Here is a 22391-nt window from a genome sequence, read left to right as displayed (position 1 = left end):
TCTAAAAGACTTTTGGTGATCAGATGAAATCATGTATGTAGACCACTTGGTAACCAAAAAGCCCTGTTGAAGTGTCTCCTCATATTCAATATATCTAAACCAAAAGTTTTCATCCTTTAGATCCTGTTCTCTCACAGACAGCAGCAGCTTTGTTGTGGGCCACTGAATTTTGTTAGTGTTGTTTCATTTGCCTAATTAAAAGGTTTACTTCTGTAAAGCAAAAAAATTCACCCCATTCAGTTTTCTTGATAAATTATTTTTGCAACTGGAGTTTCCTGAAACAAGACACACCTACACTTTGAAGCTCTGTGGGTGTCATTAATTTTTCTCTTTTTCTCATTGCTTAGAAAATAGTGCATGTCTTTTAATGTGCTAGAGCACCAGTATGTGTGTATGTTTGTGGAATTTCTGGGTCATGGTCCTGCTTAACATGTATGGCAAAAACCTTAGCTACAAATTCTTTTTTCTTTTAGGAAGATCCAGCTTCCTTTGGTCAAGTACAACTTTCTGCCTTGGTGCTGAGAATCCTTAAAGATAGTAAACAGGTGAGTGTTTTAATTTTTTTTTTTCTGCTCTCATATAAAAATCAATTTGCAATACTCACAAACTTTAAGGTAGGAAGTAGGAGGCACTACTTTTGTAGATGGTCAACCAGAGAGTTTCAGTGGTAGCTACAAAATGCACAGGGTCCCAGAAGACCTTGTGGTGTGTGACCTCTGGCACATTGGGTGGATCTTCTTGGGAGGAACTATAGAAGAACGTGGAAATGAATCCTCCAGGGAGAGAAGGCATGAATGGCTTGTGATCTGCACTGATGGAAGGAGGCCTTACATGAATAATATCAAAGATACATTCATTTAGGGGTTTGTTTGGTTTTTTTAGCATGTTCAGATCTGGTCCTGTCATTCTTGCTTTAAAATTTGTAGCAACTCCCTGTTGCCTCCCAAGTAATATTAGAGCCTCTTGGCCTGGTGCTCAAGGGTCTACAAAGCTGGCACTGCCCTGTCTTTGCACCCTAATCTCACTCCAGCTGTCACCAAAACATACTATTCTTTTTCCTTCAACATTTCAGGCTTTCTCGCCTCTGGGCCTTTGATCACATTTTGATTCCTTGTTCATTGGATATCTTCCCTCCCCCTTTTTGAATATGAGTTCCTGTTGAACTGGGCAGAGCTGTTGAAGTCAACACAAAATCCTTCCCTGACTCCCCTTTCCCTTGTCAAGTCAGAATGCCCTTTCTTCCCCACAAAGCACCTTGTTTTGCACCTCTGATGGACTTGCTGCCTCAGTCCATGTAGTTTAGTTGCCTGTGTATGTGTCTTGGAGAGTCAGTGTTGCACAGTGGATATTGCTGTGGCCTTGAAGTCAGAAAGACCTGAGTTCATGCTCAGCCTCTGACAAATATTGGCTCTTCTGGGCAAGCCAAGAAAACTTTCAGTGCCCCAGGCAAGTCTGTACTGATGGTAAGTTTCAGAGCAGGTGTTGATTTGCATCTTTTGAGGGAGTTTCCTCAACTAGAGGTCCTACCCTAGTGAAATCACAGTCTGGATGACAAAAATACATCCTTTAGTTGCCTTCCTGCTAGAGTTGTGAGATATGAGCCCAGATAACCAGGCCTTTTCTAAACCCTGTTTGTGGCCACTCCAGTTTTCTGTACACCATAGGAGCTTAATAAATACTTGGTGAGTTGAGCTAAATCATTGTGTTGTGTTGTGTTGAGCTGATGTCATACTTCCTACTCTCTTACCCACCTCAGCTCTAGGGAGATGGGGAAGAGCCTTGAACCTAGAGCCTGGATCTAAGCCACGAAAAGCATGGCCCCTCGGCTTCCTAATCTGTAAAATGGGATGAGAATGCCTGAAGAGTTAGTGTGAAGATCACAGGAGAAAATGTACTTCAAAATGCTTTATAAGTGCTATCATTGTTACTTTCCTTCTTAAGCTGCCTAGGCCTGGAATGTTTTCCCCATGCTATCCAGCCTCTCAGACTCCCCGGCTTCTGCAGACCTCAGCTGGAGAGCCACTTCCTCCAGGAGGCTTTTCCAGCCCCCAGCTGCTAGTAAATTGCCTTGTATTTATTTTATATGTACTTAGGCACATATATGTTATCTCCCCTGAAAGAATGGTAGCTCCTTGGGGGCAGGGGCTGTTTCATCTTGGTCTTTGTATCCCCAGTGCCTGGGTGCACAGTAGGCCCTTAATAAATTCTTGTTAATTGATTGATTGAAAAGATCTCTTTCTCTTCAAGTCTTTTGATCATGTTTAGGGAAGAATTAATGAAAAACAAATGAAGGAAAAAGCATTTATGAAGCACTTGCTAGGTACCAAGCCTGGTTTATGGCGCAAGGACTGGGTGAGGAGTAAGGAAGGGATTTGTGAGGAGGAAGGGGGAATGTTCCTGGAGACAGGAAGCTGGAAAGGTCATAGAGGAAATGACAAAGAATAGGAAGAAAGCCTATCCACTGAACAACTACTAATCTCCCTTTGTCCACAAGAGTTTCTGAAGAGCTAGTACCCTCCCTCTCAAACTACCTTGTAGGTAACTAATTATTAATTATAATAGTACAGCTAGCACTTACATAGCCTCGAAGCATTTCACAAATATTTTCTCATTTTATCCTCACAACAACCCTGCAAAGTAGGTGCTGTTATTATCCCTATTTTACAATTGAGGAAAGTGAGGGAAACAGAGGTTAAATGACTTGTCCAGAGTCACAAAGCTAGTGTCTGAAGCTGAACTCTGTGCACTGTGGTGCCACCTAGCTGCCTCTTTGTATATATTCATATGTATTCCCTTTATATTTATGCTATATATATATTATACATAATATATATAGAGACACATATATAGGCACATACATATACAAATATATATACACATACATAGATACGTATACATATACATGTGTGCGCGCGTGTGTGTATGTGTTTGTGTGTGTGTGTGTGTACGTGGGTGTACTTGTTTCCCCCATTTGAATTAAGGTTTTTGTAAGTAGGGATTTTTTCATTTGTTGTGCTTCTGTCCCCAGTGCCTAGCACAGTGCCTGCCATATAGGAAGTGCTTGCTAACTTCTGGTTGGCTGGTTAGTTAGATGGAGGAGGAGCAACCACCAATTTAGGGGGATTTGCCCACCTCATCTGTGGTACACTTGCTCCCCAAGCTGTCACTACAACCAGATGATTTGTAGGATAAAGGGAGGGCATGAAAATTACCTAGGCCCAGTGTCTCCTTCCTGGGTGGTGAATGGACATTAGGCAAACAAGATGTCCTTTTCCCTCTTTTGACCATTAAAAAGGTAACAGCCTACTGACTCAGCCCCATACTGGATTGCCTACCTGCCGTGTCGTGTTCATTAACTTCCCTGAAAAATTGATTTTATGGATAGTAATCTGAACATCAGTGATAGGGTATAGCTGAGATGTCTCCGTGTCTTTTCTTTGCTCCAAAATATTTAGTGGTTCTCCCTTGCCTCCTGAGTAGAGTTCAGATTGTTCTGCTGATTGGTGAAGTTACATTCTGGTGCTATTCTCCCCTTCCAGTGGTACCTCATGTTCCTTCCCTTCATGTACACAGAGGACACCCAAACCAAATGATTCTCCTCTGTTCCCCAAACATTTCCTGTGTCTTTGAACCTTTGTTCATACCCCAACTTCCTTCTCTTTACCTTTTGAATCCTGTTCTTTAAAACCCAATCCAACTGCTGCCTCCTCCACGAGTTTTTCCTGACCTAGTCCCAATTTTTTTTCCCTTGGACCTCACACAGCACTTTGTTTTATACCTTGCTAATGCACTTAAGCGTTATTGTGTATTATAGTTATCTATGTCTTGTGTCTTCTTTAGCAGTAACATATTATTCAGCCCAAGTAGATGCTTCAGAAATGTTTTTTTTTTTTTTTTTAAGGTGAATTGTGGCCTCTGCATCACCAAAGCTGGAACTTTTCTTTAGGCTGCTGTTTTCCAGGGGGTAAGGGAAGTTAAGGGAACTGTTAGTAGTCAGAAAAAAGTGATAGGGTTGTAGTTGGTAGAGATCTTGAAAAACCCCTGAAGCTATACCCTCAATTTACAAATGATGCTTCAGAGGGAAATAACTTGGCTAAGGTCACATAGGTAATGAGTAGCAGAGTTGAGATTCAAAACCAGGTGTTATAACTCTATGGTCAACGTGATTTCCATTATATCATCTACTGGCTTTTCTTTTTAAAAACTGTCAATCCTGCTACCAATGTAGGAAAGCAAAACTTAGAAGTTATCATGGAGCCTCTAATATCGTTAGTCTAAATGCCATAGCATTTAGAATTGTAATTCTTGGAAAGAAAGGTTTTTTAAATCACACATATGATCAAACAGTTCAGTGGTGCAATGGGTAGGGTGCAGGGCCTGGAGTCAGAAGGACCTGGATTCAAATTCTGACTCGGACACTTACTAGCTGGGTGATCCTGGGCAAGTCAGTTAACTCTGTTTGCCTCAGTTTCCTCATCTATAAAATCAGCTGAAGAAGGAAATGGCAAACCACTCCAGCATCTTTGCCAAGAAAACCCCAAATGGGGTCACAAAGAGTCAGACGTGACTGAAACAACTTAACAATAACAAATGGCCATACTATTTGAGATTTGGAAGGGATATAGATTACCTTGCCCAACTCCCCATCTAGTGTGGGAATATCTCTTTCATTTTCTTCTAAAACCTCTTTGGTGATGGGGAAGCTCTTTTTCTCCAGGGGCCTTCAATTGTATTGTGTGATTAGGGGACAGCACTAATTCTTAGGAAGTTCTTCCTGAGGCTGAACTAAGTTTAGTTCTCCTGCAATTCTTGTAGTGTGCCTCCCACTCCTCACTCCTTGGGCCTAGTGTGCCTTCCTCGAGATGTATAGAAAAAAATCTGTTCCATCTTTCCCATGACAGTTTTTTGGCTATTTGAAAACATTGATCATATAACCCTTGCCATCTTTTCTGCCTTCACATAGCTTTCAGATACTCCTGGATATTCTCCAGTTGGTCAACTTCCCTCCTGAAGCGTTGTCCCCAGAGCTGAACACAATCTTCCAGATGGGGCCTGGACCCCAAGGCAGAGGACAGTGCATTCCTACAATCCCCTCTTGATCTGGATGCTAGATTTAAAATGAGAGAATGTTAGAAATTGTGGAGACCTCGCAAATTTGCATTGGCATTGATTTTTTTTTTTTTTTTTTAGCATCCACGTCATACTTGTCTCATGTGAGCTTGTGGTCTTTTGAAATGCTCATGCTTTTTTCACATGCGTGAACTTCTTTGAACCAGGTCTCCCCCATTTGTACTTGTTGCAGTTGATTTTTAAAAACCTAAGTGAAAAGCTATTATATTTTCCCTATGAAATTTCATTTGGCTACAGCCAGTTTTCCTGCCTGTAGAAATCTTTTTTTCTGGCATTAATTCACAGTCTCTCCCACTTGGGGGTGCCAAACTATAGTGACAGTAACTCACATTTATATAGCACTTAAAGTTAAAGGCTCATTTAGTCCAACCTCATAATCAGTGGATCTGTGAACTGTTTGGGGTTCAGTTATTCAGCCAGTTCAAAGCTACCTAACTGTACTGTCCTCTGGACCATATTTCTTCATCTCAACCACAAGTCTAGCATGAGAGACATCAAACGTTTTGCTGGAATGAAAATCGGTTATGTCTGCGGCATTCCCTTCCCCTCCCAGTCTGCTAACCCTGTCAGAAGAAATGAGGCAGGCCTGGCAGTGCCTGGACTTGAGGAAGCCCCACTGGATCTTGGAGATTCCTGCTGTCTTTTGGCCAATGATCAGAAGCCATCTTTGAAGAATAAATTCTAAAAATTTTCAGTGATAGAAATCCAACTCCCTGGGTTGTTTGTAAACCCTTCTGTTTTGCATTTTTAAAAAATCAGGACCTTATTTGTCCAGAAGCCAAGCTTAGAGGCCCACCAATCAAAAATCCCATCGTCACCATACTTTAGGGTGTATAGTTCATCTGGGTTTGGTACTTAAAGTTATTGAGCTGATTGAGTATCTCCTCATTTACTTTGGGATTCCACACCATGCTAACCAGTCTTTAATCCTTCCTACTCCGAAGAGAGTTTTCTTTGAAAGAGAAAATACAAGGAAGAATTTCGTAGTTCACCCTTCTCACTCTTGTCCATTATCATCAGCACATCCACCCCAGTGATCTGCGCTATCCCTTCTTTGGGTATTTTTGGGAGGCAGGATGGAATACTAAAAAGAATGCCGAGTTTGAAGTCAGAGAAGTTGGGTTCAAATCTATCACTTAGGCAAGTCACTCAGTCTTTCTGGGTTTCTGTAAAATGAGAGGGTTGGACTAGATGACCATCTAAGGTCCTTTTTAGCTCTAAGCCTACAAGCCTATGATCCTCCCCCTCCACCCCCAACACTACTTTTAAAAAACAGACAAAACAGGAACAAGCTCTTTTTGTTTTAATTAGAGCATTCATCACCAGCCTCAGCAACTTTTGACACTTTTTAGAGCCCTTGACACAAATTGTACAGGACTATGCTACTCTTTTGTATTTATCCTTGGTTGCTTGGCCTTACTTCCAAATTTGATGCCTGTCTTTTTAAAATCTGAGATTGTTTATAAATTTTCTCTGCATCGTATTGGGTTTCTTTAGGCAGCTTCTCATTCCCTTTGTTGAAATCATTTCTGCTTGTGTCTTCAGACTTTCATTCTTAAGAGCTTCTGATCTCTCTTGTCCTGACTTGCCTTGCAAAATATTAGGCCATTGTATCCTCTGCGTGCATTATCGGATTCTTTGACATGTGTGCCCAGATCCTTTCTTCCTCTTCTCTATCAAGACCTCTGTGATGGAGTGGTCACTTGCCTCCAAGTTTCCTATTATTCCTACTTCAGCAACACATGCCTTGTTGGTAAGAAGCGGGTCCAAAATTGCAGTTCTCCCATCATTTCTTCTGTCTTTTGAAGTGTGAAATGATCATTGAGCAAATCACAAATTTATCAGCTGCCCTGATTTTGTCAGAGAGAGAGAGAGAGAAACCTGCTGATTTTTGAATAGTTGAAGTCCTCCATCACTAATATCAAGCTTCCCGTAACAGTTTGTGAAGTTTGTTGCTCAAACTCCTCATGTGTCCAGGTGGTCTATACTATGTCACTATGACAGTATTGCTTCTGTTTCATGCTCCATTGATACTCATCAGAAAGTTCTCCACTCTGTTTCTCCCATTAGGTTCCTAGATTTCCTCACATGAGTGTGTTTGTGTGTGTGTGTGTGTGTGTGTATTTATAGTGCAATGATCTTCCCCAGCACCCCCACATTCCTTCCCCTTTATCTTATGTGTTTGCATATTGACATCTGAGGCCGTGGGCTTATTTCTTCTTGGATCTTGTCTTCCTTGTCTTCTCATTTTCCTATATTGTACCTGCTATTCTGGGGTACACAGTTTGTCAGAGCCAAGTGGACAGTTTTACCTCTCCCTCTAAAGGTCCTTTGATTAGATTTACAAAATTCCAGGCAAACATGGCTTTTCAAGCTACTACATTTCTTGCCAAAAGTCCATTATTTCTGTAATTTAAGCTATAGTCCAAAAATTCAAATCCATTTTCAGATATAATTTTCTTAAACTACCTGTGTATTTCTCAGATCTGTCTTCCTCTTTTGAATCCCCTGCATTTAGTTGGCAACAGTAATAAATATACTGCCTATGTCTCCAAAGTCTTCAGTTTTTTGCTTCTGACTTCACAATTTTTACCAAAGCAAAATTAGGTTAAGTGAATCACCCTTGGGTAATTCATATAGCTAAAATATAAAATATGAGGTTCGAAACCAAGTATTTCTGACTCCCTTATGCCATACGCCTTTTACTTTTGTGTAGAGCAACTTTGTATTGTAGAAGTCGGTAAGGCCCCAAGGAGCCAGCTGGATGTCTTCCAGCTGTGAGAACCTGCAAGCCTGGCTGTGCTGGGGCGCTGCTTGCTGACTCTCTCTGCACCTGAATTTTGTGGGCCATCCCCGTACATGCCTACATCTTTTTGTATCCTGGTGAGGGGAAAAGGTGGGGAAGGGGCCTGACTTTTTTTTTTGAAGAAAGTGTGACTTTGACCATGGAGGGACAGGGGATAAGACAGCTGTAACTTGGTTAGGAACTCTCCTGTTGCTGCTTTCTCTATATATGTTGGGGTTATGGTTTTAAGGGAATATGCCAGCTAAAGGAGAGCACATGGAAAGGAGCGGTGTTGATCATAGCTGGTATAGAAATTAGCTGTAGAATGATAATGAAATGCCAGCTTCCTGGGCTGTGCCAGCTGGGGTGTTGAGGTACATAGTTGTACTGTGACATTTTTTACTTTAGTTCTTTCCCTCCAGCTTTAGTTGGTAGTTCCAAGTTCATTGGCCCTTTTTCTCTTTGTGTCCCAAGCACAATGCCTGGTACTCAGCGGGTCATTTTCTTTTAGATGACTTTGTTCGACTCTGTGGTTTAGAAAAGAATTCACCTTTTAAAATATGGTGCCTGAAACTGAACACACAGCACTCCAAGAAACAGTGAGTGGTGATGACCCCTTTTTGCTTGCCTTTCTGGACTTTGAACGGCATTCTCTGCTCACGATACTGATTCTCATGTAGTCACTGTGGTGCAGTGGAAAGTGTGCTGGACTGTGTGTCGGTAAAGACTTGGATTTGAATGCTTTCTCTGACACTAGGAACAGTATTGCTTCCAGAAAATCACTTAATATCTCAGTCTCCATGTCCTCATACGTAAAGTAGGGGTGATGATTGTAGTACCTGCCTCCCTGGGTTGCTGTGAGAATGAAATGAGATAATGTATGCAGAGCACTTTACAGAACCTATCAGGGCTCACCAATAATGTTGTCATGAGCTACACAATTTTGCCTCTATTATGTCAAAAAAACTTTTGCCTGTGTGACCAGCTAGGGTCTAGTCACTTAATTGACTGTCAAAACTGACTAAAAATTTGGATTTAAACTATAAAGCATTTTATCAACAGAAGCACTGAATTTGGAGTCCAGGATTTGTTGAGTAATCCTAGTTCTGCTATTTGCCAGCTCTACCACTTTAGGCAGCTGTGTAACCTACTGTGGGCATTGTTCCCTCCTTTGTAACATAAGGGGGCTCTAGATGGTTTCTAAGATCTTCCTTAGCTCTAAATACTATGTTCCTAATTAATCTACAGAGCTAGAATTTTGAGGTCAAGCATTTGTCACATATCTCCTTTGCAAGAAATACCATTTAGAAGCCTTTCCTTCCCTCTGCTTAGAGGCAGATGGGTGGTACAGTGGATAGAGCCCTGGGCCTGGAATCTGGAAGACCTGAGTTCAAATCTGGCTCCAGTTACTTACCAGTTGTGTGACCCTGGGCAAGTCACTTAGGCTCTATTTGCCTTGATTTCCTCAGGTATAAAATGGAAATAATAATAATACCTTTCCATTGGGTTTTGTGAGGGTCAAATGAGATCATATTTGTAAAAAGTGCTTAGCATAGTGCCTGGCACATAGTAGGTGCTTAATTCCCTTTCCTTTCATTCATCTTTCTCTGTCTAAATGAAGCTGTGCTGACTAGATCCACTTCAGATTTATGCTGCATAATCTCAACTGGGTGCTCACTTTGGCTGGACAATCCTTTTATACCTCCACACTTATCCCACTGCTCTCCCCACTCTTACTTATCTTCAGTCTCTCCTTGTCTACTGGCTCCTTCCGTAGTGCCTTCAAACATTCTCAGGTCTCTTCCCTCCTCAGAAAACCTTCACTTGATTTATCTGTCCTTGCCGAGTATCATTCCATGTGTCTCCTCCCTTTTGTGGTTAAACTCCCTGAAAGGGTGATCTACAATTGACATCACGACTTTCCTCTCATTCTCTTCTTCACCATCTACCATCTGATTTCCAACCTCATTATTCAGCAGAAACTACTCTCCAAAGTTATCAGTGATCGCTTAACTTGCCAACTCTAATGGCCATTTCTCAATCCTCATCACTTTCCACTGCTCAGGAGTCTTTGACAACATTAATCATCCTCTTCTTGATATTCTTCTCTTTAAATTCTCCTGATTTTCTTCCTATTTAACTACTTTGCTGGATCTTTATCCAGGTCAGGCATGATAACTATGAGTGTCCCTGAAGGCCCTGTCCTAGGCCCTCTTCTTGTCTTCCTCTATGCTATTTCACTTGGTGATCTCATCATCTCCTTTGGATTCAATTATCATCTCTGTACAAATGATTCTCAGATCTATTTATCCAGCCCTAACCTCTCTCCTGATTTTCAGTCTCACATCTCCAACTGGATACCCCCTAACATCTTAAACTCAACATGCCCCAAATTGAACTCATCTTTTCCCCAAAACTATCTCTTCTTAAATTCCCTATTAATGTCAAAGGCACCACCATCCTTTCAGTCACTCAGGCTCACAACATAGGTGTCACCCTTGACTTATGTATACCTCATTCTCCCTAACACTCCTGTCACTGTGGTGCCAGCCTTCATCACCTCATGCTTGGTCTATTGCAATAACTTTCGGGTTAGTCTCCCTACACCAAATCTCTCTTCCCTGATTATGTCATCCCTTTTATTCAGTAACCTCTAGTGGCTCCCTATCACCTCCAGTATGAAATCCTCTGGTGTTCAAAGCCCTTCATTACCTGGCTCCTTCCTACCTTTCCAGTCTTCCTATACCTTTCTCTCCCATATACTCTGCAATCCTGTGGCACTGGACATCTATTTAGTTAGGACAGTTAGTTGGTACAGTGGATAGAGTGCCATAGTAGGAGTCACTTGACTTTTCTCAGCCTCAGTTTCTTCATCTGTAAAATGGGGATAATAATAGCACCTACCTCACAGGGTTGTTGTGAAAATCAAGTGATAATTTTTGTAAAACTCTTTGTAAACCTTAAAGTACTATAGGAATGCCATTATCACCCTTTGAGAAGACATTTCATTTCCTAACTCCATGCATTTTCCTGGGCTGTCCACCATGCCTGGTCTCTGCCTTCCTCATCTCTGCGTCTTAGCTTTCCTGACTTCCTTCAAGTCTTGGCTAAAATTCTACTTCCTACTAGAAACCTTTTCTTAGCCCCCTTAATGGTAGTGCCTTCCCTCTCCAATTTATCCTGTCTGTATCTTGTTGGTATATAGTTGTTTGCATGTCATCCCCTCATTAGATTGGGAGCTCCTTGAGGGCAAGGCCTGTCTTTTGCCTTTCTTTGTATACCCAACACTTAGCACGGTGCCTGGCACACAGTAGGCGCTTAAATGCTTATTGACTGTTAATTGGCCAGGATGTGAGGAATCATCAGGATTCATCAGAGTGCTGGCTCACCTTGAAGGTGAGTTTGTGAGACTTTTTCCCTTTCTTGAAGAGGCTTTGCCGATCCTTTTATTCTTGTCAGTTTTCTTCCAACAGAAAATGCTCTCCCTGAAGGCATGAGATCTCTGATAACAGCAATAGAGTAATTGATTTTAGCTATTTCAATTTCTAAGAAACTATACTTAAAAAAAAAAAAAGAATTTGGATTTTAGTTCTCAGTGTGTGCCTGTGTGTGCTATTTACTAGTGCTTTAAACAAGCTTACCACAAGGGGGCAGACCGAGCTCATGTGAGCAGCATTTGCGGCTGACTGGAACACTAGAGATACCAAATATGAGCTCTTCTGTTTCCAGCCTATCCTCCAAGTACAGGTTTGGGGAGGAGAGATGCAGCCAAGGTTATTTATTTCCCTTTGGGCCAGGCTTGCAGTAACCCCCGGCTCCCTGGCCAGGGCAGGGAGATCAAGTCTGTGCTGGTTTTTTGTGTCGCTTATGGTTCATATGGGACACCTGTGGTTCTGCTTCAGAGCTGACCTGAATTACTGTAGATGCTCAAAAATGGAGTCCCTTAGCCAAAATCGTTTTAGAGTTTATTGGAGCCAAAAGAAATGGAAAGAACACTAGACTAGGAGACCCTGGTTTAGCCCTGGCTCTGCCACCTATTCATAGTGTGACCTTTGCTAAATCCCAATCTCAGAATTGGAAAGGACTCAAAAAATCCTAGGGATCGTTTCATTCTTTGTATTCATATCCCTAGCACACTGCCTGGCATATAGCAGGTGCTTAATAAATGCTTGTTGGTTAATTGACTGGAAGACCTTTAGTAATTCATGTATTCTATCAGACCCCCTATACATAGAGAACCAGTCTTTGCTGGAAGATCTCCAGGGAAGGGGAACCTCCATCCTTTCAAGGGACCTACTCCCTCTTTTGGACAGCTTCAGTTATTAGGAAGTTTTTTCCTTCCTGGTGGAAACTGGATGGAACATCTTTCTATAAGAAGTAATTGGGAGACTTCTGCCCACAATTCTGTTTCTGCCCTCTAGGACCAAGTGGGAAAAAATCTAATCCTTCTTCCACATAACAGTTCTTCACATTCTTGAAGACAGATGATAGCATATTTTCCCCAAGATAAGCATTTCTAGGTCCTTCAGCTGGTCCTTGTGTGATGTGATTGTGAGTCCCCAACATAATCTGGTCACTCGCCTTTGAATATGCTATAGTTTTAGTGTCCCTCCTAAAATATATCCAGAACTAAATATAATACTATAGATTTGATCTAACCAGGTTGATCTAACCAGGACCAAGAACAGCAGGAAGTACTTCATTCCACATGATCATTTCCCTCTTCCTTCTTCCTCACTACCCTGTTTCTTCCAGGTAACCCCATTATTCCAGTCACCCAGATGCATAACCTCAGAATGAAAGTATCTCCTGCTTCTTGGTTTCCCTTACCCCACCCTCCTTATCTGATCAGTTACCAAATTTTGTCCATTGTGCCTCCATCACAGCTCTCACATCCCTCTTCTTCCCTCTATAGCTACCACCCTCGTTCATGCCCTCATCCCTTCTTGCTTTGACACTTGTAATAGCCTCTCCATTGGGCTCCTTGCCTGGAGTTTCTCCCCTTGCCAAACCACCCTTCACTCGCCTTCCCTGCCTCTAGGACAAACTCCTTTTTATGGCATTTAAAACTTTGCAGGATCTGACTCTAGCCACCTCTTCAATGTTACTCCCCTTCATATAGTCAACATTCTGACCAAACTGACCTACTCACTGTTCCTCACCAACATCATTCCATCTCGTTCCCGTTGTTGGTACAGGCTGCCTCCTTGTCTAGAGCAAGTTCCTTTATCATCCTCATCTTTTGGAATCCCGAGCCTTTTATAAGACTCAGTTCAGGGGGCAGCTAGATAGTGCAGTGGATAGAGTACCATCCCTGGATTTGGGAGGACTTGAGTTCAAATGCGGCCTCAGACACGTAAAACTTACTAGCTGTGTGACCCTGGGCAAGTCACTTAACCCCATTGCCTAGCCAAAAAAAAAAAAAAAGACTCAGTTCAAGTACGACCTTCTACTTGAGGCCCATCTGGATTCCTCCCCCCAAGTTCTAACAGCTCCCTTCATCATCTTGTATTTACTTTGCATATATCTGTATTCTCCGATTTGTCTATGCTACATGTTTCCCCTAGTAGGTGTAAGCTCCTTTGTCTTTGTACCAAATCTTGTGCTTGGTGGGCCATAGGTACTTGATAAATGCTTATTGAATGATTCTAGATCCTTTGTTTCTGTTAATGAAGCCCAAGATTGCTTTGTTTTTTTGGTTTCACTCTGTTGACTCAGTTATTTCCCTATTCTGAGCCTCTGTTTTCTTTTGCAAAATGAGTGAGTTGGTTGTGCTAGATGATATTTAAGGTCCTTTCCATCTCTAAAATGCTGCAAATCCATAATTCCCTAAAGGATCTTTGCCTTTGGGAGGCCAGGTGTCTCTGTCCTTTCTGGGTTGGAAAGGTCTGTTTTTCTTCTCTGTATTCAGGAGTTAGGATATTGTAATTAGTGAACCTGAAGTCAGAGATTTGATCCTTGTGCTAGGCTTGTTGCATTTTTAAAGGGGTGAAAGTCTGCCCCTAGACTGGTTGGGAAATTCATCTTAGGGTTGCAGGGGGCACTAGGTGAGATTATGGCTGGCTTTTATTTTCCTTTTCTTTTCTGACTTTTGCAAAGGGATATTTAAGAGAAGGGATAGCAAAGATCAAAGTACAAAAATATTCCAATCCTAGAGCACTCTCTCTATCACTTTAGCCCCGGGGGAGAGTGAGCTCAGACTTAAAGTAGTTGGTACCAAGTGTCCTTCCCACCAGGTTCACTGTTGGATATAGCACAGCTTTTGGACAAGTTGCTCCCCTACTGTCAGGGAGCTTTGGTTACTGGGTTGATTATTTGCTGGGCTGGGTCAAATCAAGCAGGGCTCAGAGACCTGGCACCAGAGTTGGCTTCTGCAGTGACTGGCGGAGTCTGCTGCCATTTTAGGTGGCAGAACCTTTGACAGCTTTTCTGCCTTTCAGAGCTGGTCTGTTTTATCTCCAACACTCATTCACTTAAGACCAGGAAAAAGATAAACACAACAGAAGTAGAAGAAACAGAAGTGTTCATATGTTCGCAGATACATAATAATAATAATTGTAATAATAGCTAGCATTTACATAACATTCTAGGGTTTGTTTGTGAAATACTTTGCAAATATTTCATTTGATCCTCACAACAACCCTGGGAAATAGGTGCCATTAACATTCCCACTATACAGATGAAGAAAGGAGGTACTTTGAAGTTAAGTGACTTGCCTAGGGTCACACAGCTAGTGTCTGGGCCTGGATTTGAATTCAGGCCTTGCTAACTCCAGGTCTAGCATTCCATCTACTGTTCCATTTAGCTGCTGGGGATGGGGAAGGGGGTGGAGGAGATGGGGTCCCTCAAGCACATAACAGTTCTGGCCTAGTTCATTGCCAGGGAAGGTTGCTAGCTTTCACCAAGAATTTCCACTCCAGGAATAGAAATTCAAAGTACATATTGCAGTAGGTGTATATTTAGACCATCAGTTTTCTATCCCAAGTTTACCACGGTCATTTGTGTCTCTATAGTGTTGACTCTTGTACTAGCAAATTGCTGTTGTATGAAGGGTTTTCTCAGTGTGATCTCTGATGGTTTGAGAGCCAGTGTAACTTTCATATTAGATATGGTGGATATCTTTTCCTTCTAGGAAATGTCACCTGTCATGGGAGTAGATTGTGTGTATGATCTCTCCATTATATTTGTGTTTGCATCCAGATGTAAACACAAACACAGTGTCCAGAAGATGCCAGAGCAATTTATTGTAATAATCCAGTTCGGTGACCTTACTCAGCAGGTTAGGCATTGTGCATAGATAGATGCCCAGGAAACATTTAGTGAGTCATCTGGTCAGTTCAGGCCAGATGCTAGTTTATTTGCCCTGTTGAATAATGAGATATTTGAAATATGGGGAATATATACTTCCTCCCAACTCATAGGGTTGTGGGACTTGAAGGTGGAATGAATCTTCAGAGTCATCTCATCCTACCCCTCATTCTGTTGATGGGGAAACTCAGGGTCAAGGAGATAAGTGAATTGTCCAAAGTTGCAGAGCTTGGCTGTACTGGAGCCAGGGTTCTCTCTGCTGCATTAGACCACTTCTGACAGATGGTTCCAGATAGTCAAGTCTCCAGACAGAGAATTAAACGTGGGGAAGTTGGTATGGCAAGGAAATGTGGAATAAGGCTAGAAGTCCTTCTACTTAGCTTCAGTATAAACTGTACTTGTTTCCTTTGTGGGTTCCCCACCCTCCCCAAAGTGGGCCACCTGGTAGGAATGTCATTGCTTGTATGAGATCCTCTGGTGCCAGGAGAGGGGTGGCTTCCATTCCTTTTGGCTTTCAAAGCCGACCTTTTTTTTTTTTTTTCTGCTGTAGGATCTAAAACTGGAAGGGTATTTAGAAACTCTCTGCTTTAATCCCTTTGTTTTACATGTGAGGCAATTGGGAACCAGAGAGAAGTGATTTGCCGAAGGTCACCATTCCTACCTCCTCAAAATGAATGACCTTTATATACTTTTTCCTTGGGAGGCTTTGTTTTCCTTGGCCAGTTGAAAGATCACCTTCCCTTATGCTGTTCATGTAGCAGGCATAGAGGTGCCTTGTCTTTATCAGAATGCTTTCAGTGCTTTGCTAATACAAACATTTTTTTGCTTCCTTGCCACCTGCCTATATTACAAAATAACTCAGCGGCCTCCTGTCATCAAAGTGAACTTGCTGATTGCTCCTGGTCGTCTCTGAGAGTTTTGTACATTTGTTTTAAAAAACTGTATTGGCGCCATTTATCTTGATAGTGTAGTGTTGCCATTCTGGGGCAAACTCAAGCAGAACACGCAAACCTGAATGTTTTTCTTTCTTTTCCCATGTTACTTCATGGCACTAAATTGGTTCTGCATGTGTTGAAATTCTCCTTTTTATCAGTTCTTTCCATGGACACTGTGTTCCTCTGACAGAATTGCTACATTATACAGTCACAGACTTTAAAATGTTCTGCCTCCCTCAAGGGCCTCTTGTCATTTACCAAAGGAATACTTGTTGTCCTAAATTCTGGGCCTCTCAGTGTAGATTCTGAACTCATGCTCTGGAAACTTGTTCCTCCATGCATCATGCGCTCTCAGTGGTTCCTTCTGCATCCCTCCCCGATCCTACCGCCTTTGTGGACCCCTTAGGATCTTCCCAGGCACTACTTGGATGAAGCAGTGGGCTTGGGGCAGAAGACCTAGCTGTATGGCTGTGGGCAATCATTCTCTTTCTCTAGGTCTGTTTCTTTCCCTGTAAAATAGATATAATAATACTTTTTACTATCTCCCTAGTATAGGATTTGAGCTGATATGAATTGCAAAGACCATTTAGGCTTCTTATTGGGAAGGAGAAAGCTGTGTCCCAGAAAGACCAAGTGAGTTATCCACATCATAGCAGAATCAGACCTTGACCCTGGGGCTCCTTCCACTCCACCAGGCTGCTCCTCCCAAGGATGTGGAGAGGAGTGGGCTTGGTAAAGTATAAAGCCCCATGGAAGGTGAGCCGTGAATGTTCTGATTAACGTCTCGTTCTTGCTCATCCTTTTTGTGTCATCCCCTGAAAGGGCTGCTGGTGTGTGGGACTGAACAGTTTTGATTTGATGCTGCCCTTTTTTGTCTGGGCCAAGAAACATAGCAAAGAGAATCTAATTTTTGCACTTCTCTTCAGTTGCTGTTGTTCTGCCTATGATTTACTAAGCAACCAGTTAATCAGTCAGTTTTTTGGCAGAGCCGTTGCAATGCACAAATATGGGCAAAAGTATGTTCTCCAGGACTTCAGTGACGATTAAAGTTCTCTGCCTGGACCACATCCATCGTGTGCCAATATGAATTACTTGGAGGACCATCTAGTCCATTGTATTGTCTCTTCCTTCCACGTTTACAGATATTTATTTATTTTTTAATTTTTAATTAGTAAGTGTCAGGTGTTCGGTCTGAGGCCGCATTTGAACTCAGGTCTTCCCAACTCCAGGGCTGGTGCTCTATCCACGAGAGACATTTCTTAAGCGCCTACTACATAACAAGAAAGGGACAGCTAGGTAGTGCAATGGATAGAATACTACAACTAGAGTCAGGAATATCAGAATTCAAATCCAGCTTAAGATACTTACTAGCTATGTGACCCTGGACAAGTCACTTAATCCCTATTTGCCTCAGTTCCTCATCTGTAAAATGGAGGCAACTGGAGAAGGAAATGGCAAACCATTGTAGTATCTTTGTCAAGAAAACTCCATGGACAAAGTTCATGGGGTCACATAAGTTAGACATGACTGAGCTACTGAATAACAACATGCAAGGAAGGCACCATGCTAGGTGCTGGGGATGCCAGGACAAAAAAAAAAAAAACTCCCTGCCCTCAAGTAGCTTCCATCCTATGTTCCTCTTGATTCCTTTGTGTTCATTTGGCTTCTTAGTAACCCCACTTAGTCACTTTTGAGGAGGTTAATCTCAGAACTAATGGGGCACTTGGGCCATTTCACAGTGCAAAGGTCCAAATGGAATTAGAAGCCTGTTCCATTTGGCACTGGATCTGTCTTACCTCAAATCTATCATAGTTCACCTAGGTAAATATCCCCATATCTAATCAGTTGCTAAATTTTGTTGATTCTGTCTTCCTGGATCCTACTTTCTTTACTCCCATAGCCATCGTCCTATTTTAGACTCTTTTTGCATAGGATATTGGTATAGCCTGCTAATTGGATTCCTGGATTCTAGTCTCTCCTTTATGTAATCCACCCTCCACACCGGTGCCAAAATAGTCTTCCTAAAGCTTGAGCCTAATTATATCATTCTGCTGCTCAAGAACCTTCAGGGCTCCACACCTATATGACAGAAAGGGAAAATTATAAATGTTGGGTGGGATGTGGAAAAATTGAGACATTAATTGTGGAATTGTGAATTGATTCAAACATTCTGTAAAGTAATTTGTTACTATGTCCAAAGGACTATAATTCCATGCATTCCTTTGACCCAGCAATACCATTAGTTCTGTGTCACTAGCTGTGTATCCCAAAGAGCCAAAAAAAAAAAAAAAATCAAAAGGACCTCTATGTTAAAATATGTGTATTTATAGCAGCTCTTAATGGTGGGAAAAATGGAAATTAAGGGGATTTGCATCAGTTGGGGAATGGCTGAGCAAGTTGTGGTATATGCTTGTGATGGAATACTATTATGCTATAAGAAATGATGACCAGGGTGTTCTCAGAAAAACCTGGAAAGACTTACAAATGAACAAATACAAAGTGAAAGAGCAGAACCAGGAGAACAGTGTACAGAGAATCAGCAATAGTATGCAGTGATCAGCTGTGAATGACTTAGCGTATTCTCAGGAATACAATGATCTGGGCCAATTCCAAAGGACTTATAATGAAAAAAAAATGCTATCCACCTGCAGAGAAAGCGGTTCTGGAGCCTGAATGCTGGTCAAAGCACACTTTTAAAAAATCTATCTTTCTTTCTTTCTTTCTTTCTTTCTTTCTTTCTTTCTTTCTTTCTCTCTCTCTCTTTCTCTCTTTCTCTCTTTCTCTCTTTCTCTCTTTCTCTCTTTCTTTCTTTCTTTCTTCACATGACTAACATGGAATTTGCCTGACTGCAGATCTATAACCTATCTCAAATTTCTTGAATTCTCAAGGAGGGGGAGGGAGAGAATTTGGAACTCAAATTTTTAAAACATAAATGTTAAAATTTGTTTTTGCTTGTTATTTGGGAAATAATAAATTTTTAAATAAAGTTGAAAAAAAGAAACAACATTAGGTATCAGTGCAAAAAAAAAAAAAAAAAAGAACCTTCAGGGGCTCCCTATTGCCTCCCGGGTAAAATACAAGTGCCTTATCTTGGCATTGAAAGCACTTCAAAATTCGGCATACCTTTCCAGACTGAGTTTCCATTTTTCCACTTCACACATTCTACATTTCTAACTTGCTATTGTCCACAGTCAGCACTTCATTTCCTTTCTTCCTGCCTTTGCCCAGGCTGTACTCTATATCTAGAATGCACATATTCCTCACCTCTGCCTCTAGTTTCCCTGGCTTCCTTCCAGGCTCTTTTGACTAGCCTTCCCTGGTTTTTCTGGTTGTGAGCATGCTTTTTCCCTTCTCAAATAACTATGTCTCTACTTATCTGTTTCCATGCATTCACCCAGTAGAATGTAAACTCCTTGAGACTGGAAATAATTCTCCTTTGTGTCCCTAGTGCCTAGCACAGTGTCTAGCACATAGTAGGATCTCAATAAACGCTTGTTTGAGTGTATTTAAATTGGGGTAGATGACGTTTAGATATCTGTTTAAGGATTGCAAAGTGCTTTACATCTATGATCTCATCTGAACCTCTCAATAAACTAGTAAATAGGTACTAAAGCTATTTTAACCTCCATTTTGCAGATGAGAAAATTGAAACTTCAACTAAGTGACTTGCCCTCAGTCACACAGTGTGTCAGAGGAGGGATTTGATCCAGGTAGTCCTGACTTCAAGTCTGGGATCACGTCTGCTGTATACCCTGTCGTCTGTCAAAAGTTATAGGACTGTTCACTCAGTTGGGTTCTAGTCCTAACTTTGCCTCAAAATAGCCAAAGTAGCCCGCTGTTATTGGGCAGATCCCTTCCCTTCAAGTTGAATTCAGTAAATATGAATTATTTGCATTGTGCTAGGCCTTAGGGCCGCAAATATAGAAATGAAACAGGCCTGCCCCCAAGGCACTTACTGTCTTCTTTCTGTGTGCAATTAGGGAGTTGGACTTGTCTCTACTAACCCTTTCATTTTCACTATTTGCTATTAGTAGATGCATATAAACTAGTATTTGTATCACACTTTAAGGTTTGCAAAACACTTTACAAATATGATCTCATTTGATTCTCACAACCATCCTAGGAGATGGGTGCTATCAATATCCTCATTTTACAGATGAGGAAACTGAGGCAGACAAAGGTTAAGTAACTTACCCAGGGTCATACATCCAGTAAGTGTCTGAGGCTGAATTTTGGCCTTTCTGACTTAAGGTTTAGTGCTCTGTCCACTGTGCCATCTAGCAGTCTGATTGTTACATATTACTAATAATAACACTGCACGTTACCAATAACATAGCACCAGTAGTAGAACAATATTTTAATATTGATGAGATAATGCATAATAATTCACAATTATATATAGCACTTAAAGCTTCAAAAGGTACTTTTCAAGGCCTTGTCCTAGGTATTGTGGAGGATACAACAATAAAGAGTTGTGTTGCTGATAGCAGGGCAGCCTCATTTTCTTCCCTGTTGTTTTCCACCTCTTTTTTTTTTTTTTTTTTTTTTTAGGCAATTGGGATTAAGTGACTTGCCCAGGGTCACACAGCTAGTAAGTGTCAAGTGTCTGAGGTCACATTTGAACTCAGGTCCTCCTGACTTCAGGGCCGGTGCTCTATCCACTGTGCCACCTAGCTGCCCCATTTTCCACCTCTTTGAATGGCCCCAGGTATTACTGAACTCCATTGCCTTTCTGACCCATCCACCTAAAATTTCTGTTTGCCCTCAACTTTTCCTTTTTCACTCAAATATTCCTTGGCATTGAGTCTCTTCTTTATCTCAGCTGAAAACAAACCTTTGCTGACTGCCCTGGCTTCCTTCATGGTAGATCTGCTCATGCTGTTGAGTCAGGGAGAGGTACAAAAAGACTATTTTATGGAGAATTCACACAGGGCAAGTGCTCACATGGTGGTCAGAAGAATTGATACAAGGACCTTCTCAAGGTCTCTCTAAAGAACTCTGGAAATAGTACAGTGGATAGAGCACTGGCCCAGGAGTCAGGAGAACCTGAGTTCAAATGTGACCTCAGACACTTGACACTTACTAGCTGTGTGACCCTGGGCAAGTCACTTAACCCCAATTGCCTCACCAAAAAGCCAAAAACAAGAACTCTGGAATTGATTGTGTGACATGGGAGACACTGGCATGAGACTGCCCAGCATGGCAGGCTCTCAAAAAAATGGAGAAAGTGCTGTGCTCTGTGAGCAAAGCAGCATTGAAGCAGCTCAAAAGAAACTGGCGATGTGCAAAGTTAGAAAATCTGTCCCAAATGCTCACGCGGCCTATTTGTGGCCAACCTGTGGTAGAGCATTCTGAGCTCGTGTTGGTCTGATCAGCCACGGGGGACCCACTGTGACAACCGACCAACCAGCTGATGCTGTTGAGTCAGGGAGAGAGAGGTACATAGATAGTAAACCTCCTGGGGGACAGTTCTCTAGGTCAGAAACAATATTGTGCTGCTTACGAGACCTTTTTCCTGGGCTGGGTTTGTTGTTGTTAGGAAGATGATGCCTTGACTTGCAAGTGAATTAGATTTAAGTGAGGGAGGGAGCCTCAGTTTCTCCCCTGGAGCCATCTGGATCCAGTGGCAAGATATAGATCAGGACGACTGGAGATGGTCCAGGATGCAGTGCAGTGGGAGACCTTGGCCTTTTAAGGTAAGGTCTTTCTGAGTTCTCACTTTGACTGAGGCAACATCCATTCAGTAATTAAGGCTGGTTGAGAAATGAGCCTAGGAATGGTCCCTTTTGTCTAATAAAAAAAAAAATCTGTCTGGGAGGGGAAGACCCTCAGGGTTTCTAGCCTAAACAGAAACAGTGACTATTTACATTTACTCTGAGCCTTCCGGGCTGAACAATGACCACTAAGTGGTGCTTAGGCTGGGACCTATTGTTGGCCAATCTATGAGAACCACAGTGAATTGGGTTTAAGGCGTGGTCTTTAAGGAAGAAATCTAGCCAGTAAACCCCAAAATATCTTGCTAGGTTTCAGCCATCAAAATTTATATACTTTTGGGTCGAGCACTGGCAGGTAAGGTCATGATACCCCATGTGGACAGAAGGGAGGAGAGGGGAGTGGAGGGAAGGGGAGGAGACTGAGGCCCAGAGAGGGGAAGTACTAGCTTAAGGTAACATAGTTTAAAAATCATTGAAGTCATGGCTCCTTCAGCTCATCTCATGGCATAGTGTATTCCC

At 41.9% G+C, this 22391-nt stretch overlaps 1 protein-coding gene across 2 annotated transcripts in view; it reads left to right on the top strand.

Moving 5' to 3' along the window:
• The window catches only part of GNG7 (G protein subunit gamma 7), a 373686-nt gene that overhangs the window by 59630 nt on the left and 291665 nt on the right, over positions 1 to 22391 (top strand). For both annotated transcript variants that reach the window (XM_027853087.1, XM_027853088.1), the window contains exon 2: positions 474 to 545. The gene's annotated coding sequence lies outside the window, so the exon portion shown is untranslated. The remainder of the gene's footprint in view (positions 1 to 473; positions 546 to 22391) is intronic.

The sequence above is a fragment of the Vombatus ursinus genome, unplaced genomic scaffold, assembly GCF_900497805.2.
Source record: "Vombatus ursinus unplaced genomic scaffold, bare-nosed wombat genome assembly UNPS02009918.1, whole genome shotgun sequence".
NCBI lineage: Eukaryota > Metazoa > Chordata > Mammalia > Diprotodontia > Vombatidae > Vombatus > Vombatus ursinus.
The sequence above is the reverse complement of the archived record's forward strand: the minus strand, read 5'-3'. Positions and strand labels throughout refer to the sequence as shown.